The 13398-nt window shown below is 38.2% G+C and overlaps 1 protein-coding gene across 1 annotated transcript in view; it reads left to right on the top strand.

The window, feature by feature from the left end:
* The first annotated feature begins 2680 nt into the window (after positions 1-2680).
* The window catches only part of FHIT (fragile histidine triad diadenosine triphosphatase), a 592682-nt gene continuing 581964 nt past the window's right edge, over positions 2681-13398 (top strand). The window contains exon 1 of the mRNA XM_062585616.1: positions 2681-2740. The gene's annotated coding sequence lies outside the window, so the exon portion shown is untranslated. The remainder of the gene's footprint in view (positions 2741-13398) is intronic.

Here is a 13398-nt window from a genome sequence, read left to right on the forward strand (position 1 = left end):
TTAACAAGCTTGTCAGATGTGCTGCTTTACTGAAGTCTCAAAATTTTCAGCACATACTTCAGCATACTGTTTGTTTTCATGCTGCCAGATGTGTATGCTTGGGACAAAAGAACAGCCTTAACAGATATTCATCTTTGCCACTAGTGAATGCTCAGTTCACAGAAGAGGGAATGTTTCTGAATACTATTTTAAAATACTAAGTAGAAAATAAGGGAGAACAGAGATAAAAGGATAAAAAAGGATATTTTCATCAGAGTGTGATAAGAACATCTTCTCACATACTACCACTTGATTTGAATGGAGTTGCAGCTGATGATGGCAGTGAAACTGTCTATACAGAAGTTAAGCTTGGAATGCTTTACTTTCCATTTAGATTATGGACAGGGCCAAGATTTCCAAGTTTCCTTAGTTCTTGATTGACTGACCTGAGATGCTTTTCAGGAGCATACTTTACAAAGGACAGGTCCTCAGAAGCATCTGAAAACAGGTGCTTTCACAGGTCCTATGAAAGCACCTAAACTTAGCATCCAAAACAGATGTGCTCAGAATCAGCCACTCTGTCTGATACTGTTTGCCTTTAACACTGATATAGTCCCTGTAACACTTAAGCACCATAAAGCATGTCATGAAGGGAAAAGTAAGGCCCTTGCAAGGTGGGATGGCCAAAAAAAGTCAAATACCTTAAAGGCAGCAAGTGATGGAAATTACATCATTGAAGTGAAGAGATGGTCTTCATTGTCTTCATATTTGTTGTATGACAAGTTAAGTTAATTTGAGGAAACGCAATAGCTACTATACGCCTGCTGTGCTATTGATTCAGTTCATCAAAATCCTTAAGACATCAGAGAAACTACCAAATTAGTGCAAGGTAATAAAAGTGATAGGTAAGTATGATTTCATATAAACACTATGACTTACTGCTAGGACTTAAGGAAAGTACAAAATAATCTTCAGAGAGTCAAAACCTATTATCTAAAAATTAGCATTTGCAATGACCTGATAATTAGAGGGAAAAGGCTGTCTGCCATCCAGGGCATAACAGCAGAGGATAATTATTAAGAATTATACAAAAGTGACCCTTAAACCCTGGAGACAGCGAATACTCCACTTGTAATATATACGGGAATTGTACATGTTCTATTTGCTTTTGTAAATAAAATGAGTTATTTAGCATGTTTCTCGGGGCCAGGTGGGTATAGGTCAGAAAGAACTGGCAGTAGTCAGTTATCAATTGCATAGCCCTAGAGAGGAGGTGTACACACTCTAAAACTTATCTGTGGTAGCTCTGCAGGCAGTTGACACAAGGGAGCAGCACTGCCTGCACTGGGCTGGCAAACTGTGCAACAGCAGGGGGCATTAATGTTGCTGCAGCATAGAGCAGTTGTTGTGTTTAGGTAGCGGACTCGTACGGAAGTACATATACTGAGGCATCATCCATTGCAGTGGCATCAAAGGGCAATCTTGGCATCTCTGTTGGCGTTAAGTAATACAACACTGTTGGTATTATATTCATGGCTGGGCAACAATGATGCCAGTAAGAGTATATGGAAGAAACTATGGTACTTGGAGTATCGGTCATTGTCTGTCGCAGTATTTGTTAACACAGCAATATGAGAAGAACGCTGCAGTAACTCTCAGTAGTACCAGCTCCTGCAAATATGTCCAACCTGTCTTCCGTTTGTTACCCTCATTTCCCTTAGAATATAAAATAAAGTTCACAGTTTTGGGCTTGAGCCCAGTATATCTGATGGCCTAAAGCCCTGAAATGACAGTAATGTTCAGCAACTCCACTCCTCCATTATACATATACATAAAAATAAAGCTTTTTCATGTAAGGAAGAAAGCTTCCTCAGACACCAGACAGAAAATGAACTTGAGTATAAACTAAAGGCCCATTAGTAACCTTGCTTTCTGCTGTCAGACCTTGACTCCTCAAAAAAGGGAACAGTCCTACTAAAGCAAGGCAATCTATAGACCATGCTTTTTTTCCTTTAGGCAGAGTGGAAGGACAAATATTTTATGCCAGAAGTTGGTCACAGGGCTGGATGCACTGCGCTGGAAGGTGCCTGCTGCTGGAGAGGGGCGTTTTATGCTGCTGATACAGAACTGAGGGGCAACAAAATCATGTTGGTACCAAGGCAGATAGGGAGACCACCAAAGGCAGAGGAGATACGTCTCACTGTCACTAGATGAAAATTATAAAAAATAAAGTCATACAGAATGAGAGAAATATTGATGATGGTGTTTTAAGAATGCCTACTTCTGTCACCCGCACAGGCCAAAACTTCTAACCTGAACAAGAGCATACGAATGGGACAGAAACCACAAAACACTATTCTCCTTACTTCTACCAGAGCCAAGAGTGGCATCCGCACAATATCGGAGGCTTTGTTTTGCACAAACTCACATTGGGCACAGATGGAAACCAGGCAAGCTTTTAGCACCCACTGCACAGATCCTCAGCCATCCTCCTCAGCTTGCAGGTTGCCTCCTGAGGGCTGTAACCCGCTGAGGGCTGCAACCCGCTAACGGCCGCAGAGGGATCTGCCACAGACCTCACAGTCAGCCCTTACCTCAGGCGGCCACCGCTAACGGCCGCCAGCCTACGCACAGTGCGCATGCGCCCCCCCCCCGCAGCCATTACTTAAGGGGAGGACCCCTCACCACCCGGGTCTCCGCGGCTGCAGGTGACGTCAGGGCCCTGTGGCCTATCCGCTTCCGCCGGCGTAGCGCATGCGTGGTAAGAGGGGGGAGCGTAAGTCTCCATTTTGTGTTCCTTTCTTCTCCCGCCCTGCGGGAGGGGGAAGGGGAGGGGGGCGGCAGCGGCCGTTAGCCAGAGCCGGGCGGGGAGCGCGGTACCGCCCTCCGCGGCCGCGCGGGGCGTCTCGCGGGGTGTTGTGGGGAGGCAGCGGCCACTTTTCCCCGGCACCTCAGCGGCTGTGGGGCGGCCGCCTGCGCTGGGGCGGGCGCGGAGGGGCCAGGCTGGCTCCGTGGCTTTTGCTTTTCTTCCCTCAGGCTGCAGACTCTGTGAAAACGCTTGGCGCTGATGCAGTGTGTTGCTTGCTGGGGAGCGCTTGGCCGCCCGGCGAGCGGCGGGTTTGCGCTGGGCTGCTGCGCGAGTCGGCCCCGCTGCGGAGGCGGCCGCCAGCGCGGATCCTGTGAGGAGACCGTGCCGGGAGCGGTTTCCCGCCTTGTCCGTACGCACCTGCCTTGAGGCCCCCCAAGATCAGTAGGAGAGGTGGGGGAAGGTTGCTTTCTGGACGGAAATTCAGATGGTTAAAGCAAAAGCATCATTTTCCTCATCTTCCTTCAGAGTGAGAGCAGTCATTGCCACAATCAAGTTAAAGTCACAGTCTGACCAATTAATCACAATAGAAATACATACAGAGTAATAACATCGAACTTTTTATTTTCTGAAGTGCTTTCTGCACTTTGCGTTACCAGCCTGCTGCTTCTGTAACTGCTGTTTTGAAAAGAGTTTTAGCTGAGTCTGGGTAGCCTGAGTGACAGCTCAAAATATACACAGTAAAGCTAGCTTTTTTTTTTAAAGGATAGCATGTGTCTGTAAAGAACAAATTCGTTCTCTGAATTATTAACTTATTTAGAAAAATTAATGTATCAAGATGGATGGAGTAATGCACAGTTCAAAGAATAATTGCTCACAATATGTCATATCTATAGGCAGTTTTCTGGGTAAGTTATTTTCTTACATTGAATCAGTGATTCAAGTAAGACATTCTAGAATATGTGCAAAGATTTTGGCAGCTTAATTTTGGATTTAATTTGTGAAATGTCTGATGGAAAAACTGCATTAAACATTTCACTTTTTTCTTTGGGGGGTATATATGTTATCTCCAACAAACAGCAACTCCCTTGATTTCATAACTGCTTTCTTATTCCCCTCGAATGCTTTTTTTAGATATTTGGAGTAGTTTTAGATCTTTGAATGACAGCGGAACACCATTCCTGTCTTTAAAAGTTGCATTCTTTGTGCTGAAATTCTGTGCGCACAGCTTTTTTTTTTTTTTTTTTAATTTGAGTGTTGTGTAGAGTGCTCATAAAAGCTGAATTTAGTTCACTTGTCAATTCTGCCACTTAATATGAAACCTTCAGTTTTTCTTTTGGCTTGTGTTGTTTCCTTCCTTCCTTGTAAGATCACTAGGTATTGTTTAGGCAGGAATGTTGCTAGTTTCATTCCATGTGAGCTCTTATATTTCAGAGTATAGTGCTTCTGGTACAAGTTGTAATTATCTCTCTTCAAAACGTGGTGTTTATAATACTTTTTTAATTGATATTATAGGGTTGAGAAAGCCTAAAAGAATTAAGACAGCAACACGTGTAAACTGTACAGCCTACCTGTTTTTTATGCAGAAGTTATTTTACTTGGAGCTGATTTCATTTCTAAGATGTTTGTGTTAACTAAGATAACACAGGATTATAGAAAAAGCTATGATTTACATCTCTAGCTCTCAGTGTAAGGAGAATGTATTAGTCTAAAGCTATAGTAAGAGTCGAATGAAGCTTTGACAGTCTTACAAAAGTATGGTTGAAGTCTCTATTGCCTTTATTAGTGACCAAGTTAATATTTTTGTGTTTCATGTTTTTATTATTTTAAGGAGTTCTTTCTATTTGTTCATATTTGAGTTTTTACTGAATTTGAAAATTCGCTTTAATGTTGAAGTACTACTCTTTTTTTAATATATTCTTTGAGGAGTAGAAGGCCATATAAATGCTTTTACTTTTTTCTGAAGGGGAAATTGGCCACTGTGGGGGTGACACTAAAAACATTGATTTAGGTTGTCAGTTTATAACTTCATGTTGAGAAGAGGGTTATCCACAGGTCTTGCGTGCTTGTGTCTCTGTATGTACTTTATAGGATTTGTGTTTTTTATGATTACGTGTAATCATCTTGTGCTGATTTTGTCATCTGTTGCCTGTATCTTTCAAAGAACTTGCAGTGAACAGAGCAGTTAAGTTTTATAAATGTCAAAGTCGTCCTTTTTCTCCAGTCTGTGGCTACAACTTCATTTATGTAAATTACATTATTGCACACAATTTTGTCTATTTCTGCAGAAGCTCAGACTATTGCCTCTTTGCAACCTTATCAACAGCAGACTTCTGTATAGAATGTCAGTGGTGTATATATCAACAGCTCTATAAAATTGGTGCTGTTTCTTACACCCTGATCGAAATACTGATGTATTGAAGTCTGTAGGAAAACTGTTTTTGATTTCTGTAGCTCATTCTAGTGTTTGAATGATTCTAAAATGCGAGTTGATTATTCCCAAATTGTTTGGTGCTATGTAGGCAGTGTTTGTACTGTGCATTAAGATAAAGTATGTTTATTTGGAACTTAGGTTGACCAGCATCATCCTTATCTTTCTCATTTTATAGTAGCTTAATAGGCTTATTTACCTCACTATGGTTCTTCTGCAGTGGTATTTAAATTATTCTTACAGTGTGTCTTTATTGCTTTGTTAGTTTTGTAAGCTTCAGGAGAAGAGGGGTGCTTTAAAAATGTCTGAGATTATGGCTGTGCTTGTTGTCTTTTTCCACTACACTAGTAATTTATCAAGTAAAGCTGTCAGATTTGTTTGGCACAATGTGTTCTTTGTGCATCCTGGTAACCCAGAACTTTCATCCTTGTAATTTATGTTTTCAGAGTCAAACATTACAATGAATACCTAATGTAATTGGCTTTTTAAAAAAACAGAATGTGAAAGCAAAAAGGGTCTGACAAAATCTATATATTTTTTTTTTTTTTTTGGTGATTAAAATACCTACTGGATATTTTTCGGTGGTTAAGCCTGTATGAAGGAAGTAGGAAGAAGGTTGTCCCAAAAGCTGCAGGATGATTTTGTGTATCTATCGTAAATATGCAGTATTTGAAGTCTTCAGGTTTTGCATGTTTGTAATTTTTTTTTTTACAGTGTACTAATTTCCTCTTTATGTAACAGTACACACACAAAATAAAGGTAACATTAAGACATGTAAGAAGCAGCTTTGTGATGTTCACCATTTAGCAAGTTTTACTAGTAAAATTGAACTTAGTTAAACTTGATTGTCATGCTTTGGCTCTGTAGATAGTAGATAGTATCTAATCCCATCTGACTAACGCATCACTTCCTAGTTGATGCAGTCTCATTGGTGAGCATGCACTGTAAGTTTGCTTATTTCTCTTAAAAGCCAGCAAATGACTCAGTTGATGAAATAATTTCTGCAGAGGCCCTTAATTAAAGGGGGAAAACACTAGTTTTACAGCTTCAAGACAGTAGATATGTTGATTGTATTCCTATAAGGACCATATGGAAGAGTTGCTTTTTTTTTTTTTTTTTTTTAAAAACAAAAAAGGCTTCTCTACAGATCTTTGGTATACAAGCCTAGAAAAGGGATGCTAAGTAGAGGTTCAGTGGAACATAATCCTTTAAGGAGTTTTCAGCAGAGCTGGGGTGGTTAAATAGCCTTCAGTGCGAAGCTGGTATACCCAGTCGAAGACCTGTTAACAAGATGGGGGGGAAAAAAAAAGACTGTGTTTGAATGCATTGGGATTCTGTTATTGGCAAAAATCCCTAAAAGCTGAAACAGCTGAGAGCGCTGAAATCCTATAGGTAGCTGGCACAATATATTGCAAATCTGTTTTTTATTTTGCCCTGCCTTCTGGTAAAGTACAGGAGATAAGTCGCAAACTTCCTGAGCCTTCTCATGGATTTTCAATTTTATTTTGATTTTTGTTCCTGTTATGGTACTCTGTTCCACTGAATGTAGGTAACAATGTGCTAAACTTCAAGATGTGGGGTAGTGATCAGATGAGTCTTCCTGCGCTTCAATAGAACTATTATTTATACCTGGGCAGTGAGTTTGCTTTGATCAGTGAGTGGAACATGAAGAAATAATCCTGATTTTTAATCTAGTTAGGTCCTAGCTTGAGGTGGTGTTGAAGATGAGCTTGGTCAGTGTAGTGGCTGTTCACTTACAGGAAAGCTCACATTCTGGAGGTGAATCTTGCAGTGAGCAGAGTTTTAAAATAGTAGCAAGTATGCTGCTGACACTTCTAAGGAAGTGCTTTGATGACCAAACTGTTTACAGCAGTACTTAGTGTTTTTTCTCTTGTCTTACTTCTCTGGTATAGGGTGATGTAGTTGGCCAAATAGAGCTTAAAAAAAGGTTCACAATGAGTAGACAAAACAGCTGACGCAGTTTTTTGGGCTTAATTTTTTCCTTTTTGAAACTTCATCTTTAGTCAAGTCAGCTGCTGCTAACTGGACTGTTCAGCTTCAGTGCAGTGTCTACATTTCCCGATCTTAGAAGTTACTTCAGCTTGTTTCTGCTGGTCATTCTATTTTAGGTTACTGTATTGCTTTGGGAGTGGAAGGCAGGCAAGGTATGTTGTAACACTGTATATATCTGTATACAGTGTATATATCTGTATATACACTGTAATACTGTATGTATCAAGTATATTCTACTTGAAAATGTGTGTAATGAAGACTCAGTTGTATAGAACATTTTTTTTCTAAAAAATACTTGAAATATTTAAAACTAGGAAGTGAGGTGGAAGTAGTACTTAAGCACTGACTCCAATAAAGGAAAAGTATTGGGAATATTAGTTGCTTAATAAATGTTGGTGCATTCCTATTGCTCCTGATGCTGCTGTTCTAGTGGAGGCTCATTGATCCATAGCTTACAGTTTATATTCACTTTACATATACACAGTAGAGAAATTGTCATATGGATTCAGAATGCTGTTTTGTGACGTGAAAACTTCTAGGAATCACTTTTAAAATAATTATCAGTGCAAGTCCTTAGTGTAGTTAAATGCTATTATTTGCTGAAAACCAAGTAGATGTTATGGTCAGAAACTCCCTGGTAATTTTCGTATTCGATCACTTTTCGGAAGGAACTTGGAAAGGTCAGGCATATTTTAAGTCAACCTTAGATGGATATAATGACATAACTTCAGGCAGATCACGCCTCACAAGGTGGTAATTTAAAGAGTTCAAGATCGGTCATTGATAGCTAACACTGCTCTTCTCCTATATTAAAGAGCAGATATACTTTGTGTGCCTCTTTTAGGGATGAAGCATTGCATTCCTTTGTTCCTTTGTGAAACAAGAGTATCCCTGGATGGTGTAGAAGTTTGGGTAGTGCCAAATACCACAAAAATCTAATCTCAGCACCTTCAAAAACACTCTCATTTGCCAACATTTAAAATGAAAATTTAAATTTGCAAAATGGTAAAAGGCTTCTAAAGCATATTTGTTTTGAAAGTGGCATGATCAATGTAATAGTGAACTTTAAAAATAAGTAGACCTAGTTGAATAAGTTTCTATTTTGCCCAGGTGGTTAAAAGTAAAATACTTTAATTGTTACAGGTAAACTTTTTTAATTATATTCTTTTTTTTTTCTCAAGCAGTTTTGACTGAGATAGCTAACATTTCCTTGTATAGCTCATCAGACTTGCAGTGAAATGCAGCTGTCTCAGTAACTACATTTATCGCGTCCTTTTTAATAGGCAGCATCAAAGTATGGGTTTTCTGTATTGGTCTGCAGTGCTGTCTGTTTTATCAAAATAATGCTGTGACTTCAGTAATAGTCTAAGAATTTAGAGTAATTTCTGAAGATAAGTGTTTCAGCATTATATTTAGTGAGGTGTGAAGTTGCTAAGTCTTGTGTGTCTGATAGGTGTTGGCCTTGGAAGGTTCTCTGCTTTTCAGGAAGTGACTGTGCACTGGCCTGTTGGAATAGTTTACATATGTCAAATTTAATTAGTTTTAAAAATCGGTTATGAAATGTTGGAGAGTGAGGCTTTAAAATGGCATAGGGCTGACATTTGGCACTAAGTATGCATATTATTTGTCCTATTAGCTTCAATGATATTATGCAAATACTGAAAATTAAGTGTCTTAACTGTTTTACTGGATTTCTGTGTAGATGTTAGTTGGGAACTAGGATCTTGAAGGCATGTTGGAAAGTGCTGGGTAACATAAGACTCAGATTTCTATTTAGCGAGTGTTAAGACTGGAGGTCAGTGTTTTGTTAATGAGAACAGTATAATGATACCCTGAACTGATCCTATATAAAGTATGCTAGGAGTCTTTCTGGATGTGGAAGGCACTTTGAAATGCCACTTTTATTTTTTATTTATTTATTTTTTTCATGGTCACTAAAATGAAGTAGGTGTCCATTTCCTGTGGTTTCTCTCTGTCTTTTTTTGATGCAGTATCCGATTCTTACCAACTTCTGGTATTCCATTTTGAAAAAATTCATTAATTTTACATACTTTACTCATGATCTGCGGTATCCAATAAATCAAAACAGCTGGCTTGATTACATACTTATTTAATATACAGTAGCAGAGCAACCAAGCTGACAGTCTTCAGATCCCCATGTGAAAGGACTTTGAAATTACACTTGCAGAGAAGTGTATGTCTCCTTTTTAATTCTCGTGCTGGGACATCTCCTAATGATTTAAGACTTTGAGTCTCTTTGTAGTGCATGTTTTCTTATTAAATATTTAAGAATTATATGGTTGTAATGAATACTATTTCACAACAGTAGAATTTTTTTTCATTGCAGAGAAGTTTTCAGGTCAAATCTGACTTGTAAGCATGCAGTTTTAGAAGGAAAAGGGGGAGAGAGGAAGCTTGCCTGAATGTAAGGCTTATAAATATCTTCAGTCATTTCTGTTTAGGTGAGTGTATTGCTGAGGAAAATATGTACCGTTGTTTAATACACTTGATGGGCGTGTATTAATGGAGAAACCAAAATATAGGGAAGCACACCTCAGATCAGCAAAGAGCTAATATTATGCATTGTATTACAGTGGAGTATTCCATGACCCAGGACTACAGCCTCCATCAGCATATGAGCTTTCATAGAAGATTTATTTAAATTGTCATTAAATTACAGTTTTGTGAGAAGTGAACTGCCAAACTGTGTTTGTTTTTTATTTATTTATTTATTTATTTTTATTGTGGCATGTAGATGATTAGTATTTTTTTGGTTCAGTTACCATAACAGACTTTTGTAAAGTGGCTATTTACCTATTAAATCTCCTGTTATTTCCTTATGACTTAAGCATTTTACTTAGCTCAGTGTAGCTAGAAAACTCATTATAAGTTGTCCTACTTACTGGAAGAGTATTCTTAGCAATTGTACTATAGTAATTAAACTGTTCATTGTGGGATGCTAAGTAGTTACTGGCCTGTAACTTTTTAATGAAAATGCATTACTCTTTTCGGTTAGTGTATGAGCAGATGATAGATGCTGTATTAAAACACGAAACAATAATGATCGGATGTTCATGCAGCATAGTAAAGAATCTTATTGTAGTTTTGAACTCATAACAGAAGTTGATGTGTTTTAAACTAAAAAAAGGCTCATATTAGTATGGATATTTTGATGGGAGTAGTCAAGTAAAAAGGGTTTTTAGGGAAACAAATTTGTAGTGTATTTCTGTGCCTAAAGATGTAGATAATACTCAAAATTTGAAAAGAAAATAATGGAGAAACAGGAATTTATCCCTTGTTTCATTTAGCTGTTTTCCTTTTTTTCTAGCGTAGTGTTAGTTTATCTGAGATACCATGTATGTATGCTTAGCAGACATCTACATAAGCATCTTTTGTTCATTGAAAACGTGTGAAGACAACATTGAAAAATGAATACAGAAAAGACAAACATGGTATATCATTTGGTGAGTGTTTTCTGCTTATTCCAAAACCTGCATCTTAATGATTTTACACTTCTGCATATTGACTGTCTGATGCAAATATCCAATAACATTTCATTCAATGTTATCATAAGAAACCACCCATTGTTCAGCTGTTAGCTCGCAAATGTTTTTTCTAGTATACTGTAGGTAACATGGATACTTTAGGGCAAAGAGATGACAGTACAGCTGTTTAATGTGAACATTGAAGTCAAAGTTGCATGTATTTTTAGGAAGACTTATCACACAAATGACAAGGTTTTGTGCTGTTGGCAGATACTCTGCTGCTTTTGGACTAGCATCTGGAAGGATATGGGCCATACAGACAACTGAAACCACTAGTACAGTATCAGGTGTACTAACATGGAGTGAGTCCCTGCATATACCGATATTGAAAAATGCTCAAAGAAGAGGGGGGGAAGATAGCTTGCTGTGGGGGAGTGTACGAATCTGTACTAGGTAAAATTAACTTCTTGCTATACCAATTTAAAAAATAGAGCTAAAGTTTGAGTCTTGCTATGTGCTTCTGTCTAGAAGCACTTATGTAATGATGTAACTAAGAAATTATTAAAAAGATTTTATAAACTGCCTGGTAACTGATAATGTAAGCACCCCTGTTTTTTAAGGGTAGAAACAGATTTGTGAGATTCAGCTGTTGCTGAAGGTAGGGCTTGGTAATGGAAACTTTCATTTCTCAGTTTATTTTTAATAACATAGCCAGCTCAGGGAATTCCAAGTTGAGCAATTCCATCTCAACTCTTCGCTTCCTTTCTCCTGTGTAACAGGTCTGTTATCCTGATATGGCTGTTCCTGGGGTTGTGAAACAAATTGGAGCAGTGGAGGGATCTATATTGACTATACAAAGAAGGATCATTTTTTTTTACCTTGATAAACCTGAAAAGTTACTGTTCCAATTCACTGCATGCCCTACAGGCAGTTGCTCACAGACTCAAGCTTTAATGGGAACTGAAGAGAGAAGTGGGAGTTGCTTTAGATGGAAAAATTGCTACCCTTCTGACCAAGAAAACAGCTTGGAAACAGAGGCAACGGAGTGCTTATCCACTGAACCGCCCCAGATTTGTATGGCAAGACTACAGATAAAATGTGCTGCTCTATTTAGGTATTGTCCTAATTGAGATAATAAGGAGTAATTTCTCAGCAGCATCTTAGCTATAATACCTCTACAAGTGTTTCCGTCAGTTCAATGGATTTGTCTGAACCAGTTTACCGCGATCCAAAGTGTGACATAACATGGAAAAAAATGAAGTAGAGGTAATTGTTCATTTTGATTTTTAATGATGTTGGGAAAAAACTTTGAGGAAAAACAATTTTAGCTAGTTACCAGGTCAAGGCTGGGTTTCTTTGATCTAAATTTTCTTAGGGATATTGGAAAAACAGGTCTTAAGGGGGAAGACAACTATTGTTCAGTGAACTGGACTTTCAGTGACAGTGCAGTTCAACCAAGTATTGCAACTTCTTTTTTGGAATTGTCTAATACCTCTATTTTATAGAAGACTTCCTGTTCCTTTAGTGATGTTTTTGAACTATTTTTTTCCTAGAGTCTGGTAAACATTTATAGCTTGGAGCTTTTATAAGTGGAAACTGTAGTAATTAACGGTACCTGTAGATTTGTAGTACAGTACTACCCTCTCCCACCTCAAATGAAACAAAGCAGAAATTTATTTTGGAGTGGTAGTTTAAATATCATGTTAATAAACTGTGGTATAATAACATAGTCATAGATTATTTAAATATTTATTCACAATTTTATTAGTTTATTGTGATGTGAAGTTATTTTCAGTTTCAGGAAGTTATTTTCAGTGGGCCTTCCTCAAGTTTAATTTTCCCTAATGTTCATTTCCATATGCTCGGCCTTGTATGCCCTTGTCTGCAAGGTCAGAATGCTTAATTTTGCCAGATATCTCTCTGTAAGCATCTGTACACAGTGATCAGCTCCCTTCTCAAGTTTACTGATAAGCTGAATAAATTAAACTCCTTATTAGGAACAGATGAGGATATCAGATAGCTTTGGTAGAAGACAAGTTCCAGGATAAAACTCAGGGTGGGCAAAGATGAGAGAAAGACCAAGAGAGTTTTGTAGAGAGGGAATGTACCGTTGTCTAACCGAGGTTGTTTGGCCTACAAGGAAGTCAATGATGAGTTGGTGGCAGAGAATCAGTAGACTGTCATGGAGGTCTTGTTCTGGAGAACTGCCTAGTCCATGATCCCACCTCTGTGTGTTGGCTCTTGGCAGTGCTCAGCTGGTTTACAAACTGTTCTGTTGCTTATTGCCTTGGAGCTTATGTCAAATGTGAAGATATCTACTCTTAATTGTCTGAGGGTGGATAAGGTGACCAAATTCTGTCTTCAGAAACAGGCTTGGCTCCTGTGGCTGCTGGTAGAAATAGTTCAGGTAGCAGTTGTTCTACGAGGAAACATGAAAGTCAGTTGAGACATGCATTTCTTTTTTTAATTTGTGGTGTTAATATTTATTGTTGTGCTTTCAGGCTGTTTTAAGATGCAAGTACTTTGTAAAACTTAATGATCTTTGATTTGTAAATGCTAAGAAGTTAAGTTTTAAAGTAGTCTAGAAGTCTAAGTAAATGCTAAATTAATGAGGATCTTTGTTCCAGTCTCTCTGCTCTTAAAAGAACTAGAATGAAAACCATGTATTTTATAAGTGGTTGTGG

Source organism: Rhea pennata, chromosome 12 (genome assembly GCF_028389875.1).
Source record: "Rhea pennata isolate bPtePen1 chromosome 12, bPtePen1.pri, whole genome shotgun sequence".
Lineage (NCBI taxonomy): Eukaryota > Metazoa > Chordata > Aves > Rheiformes > Rheidae > Rhea > Rhea pennata.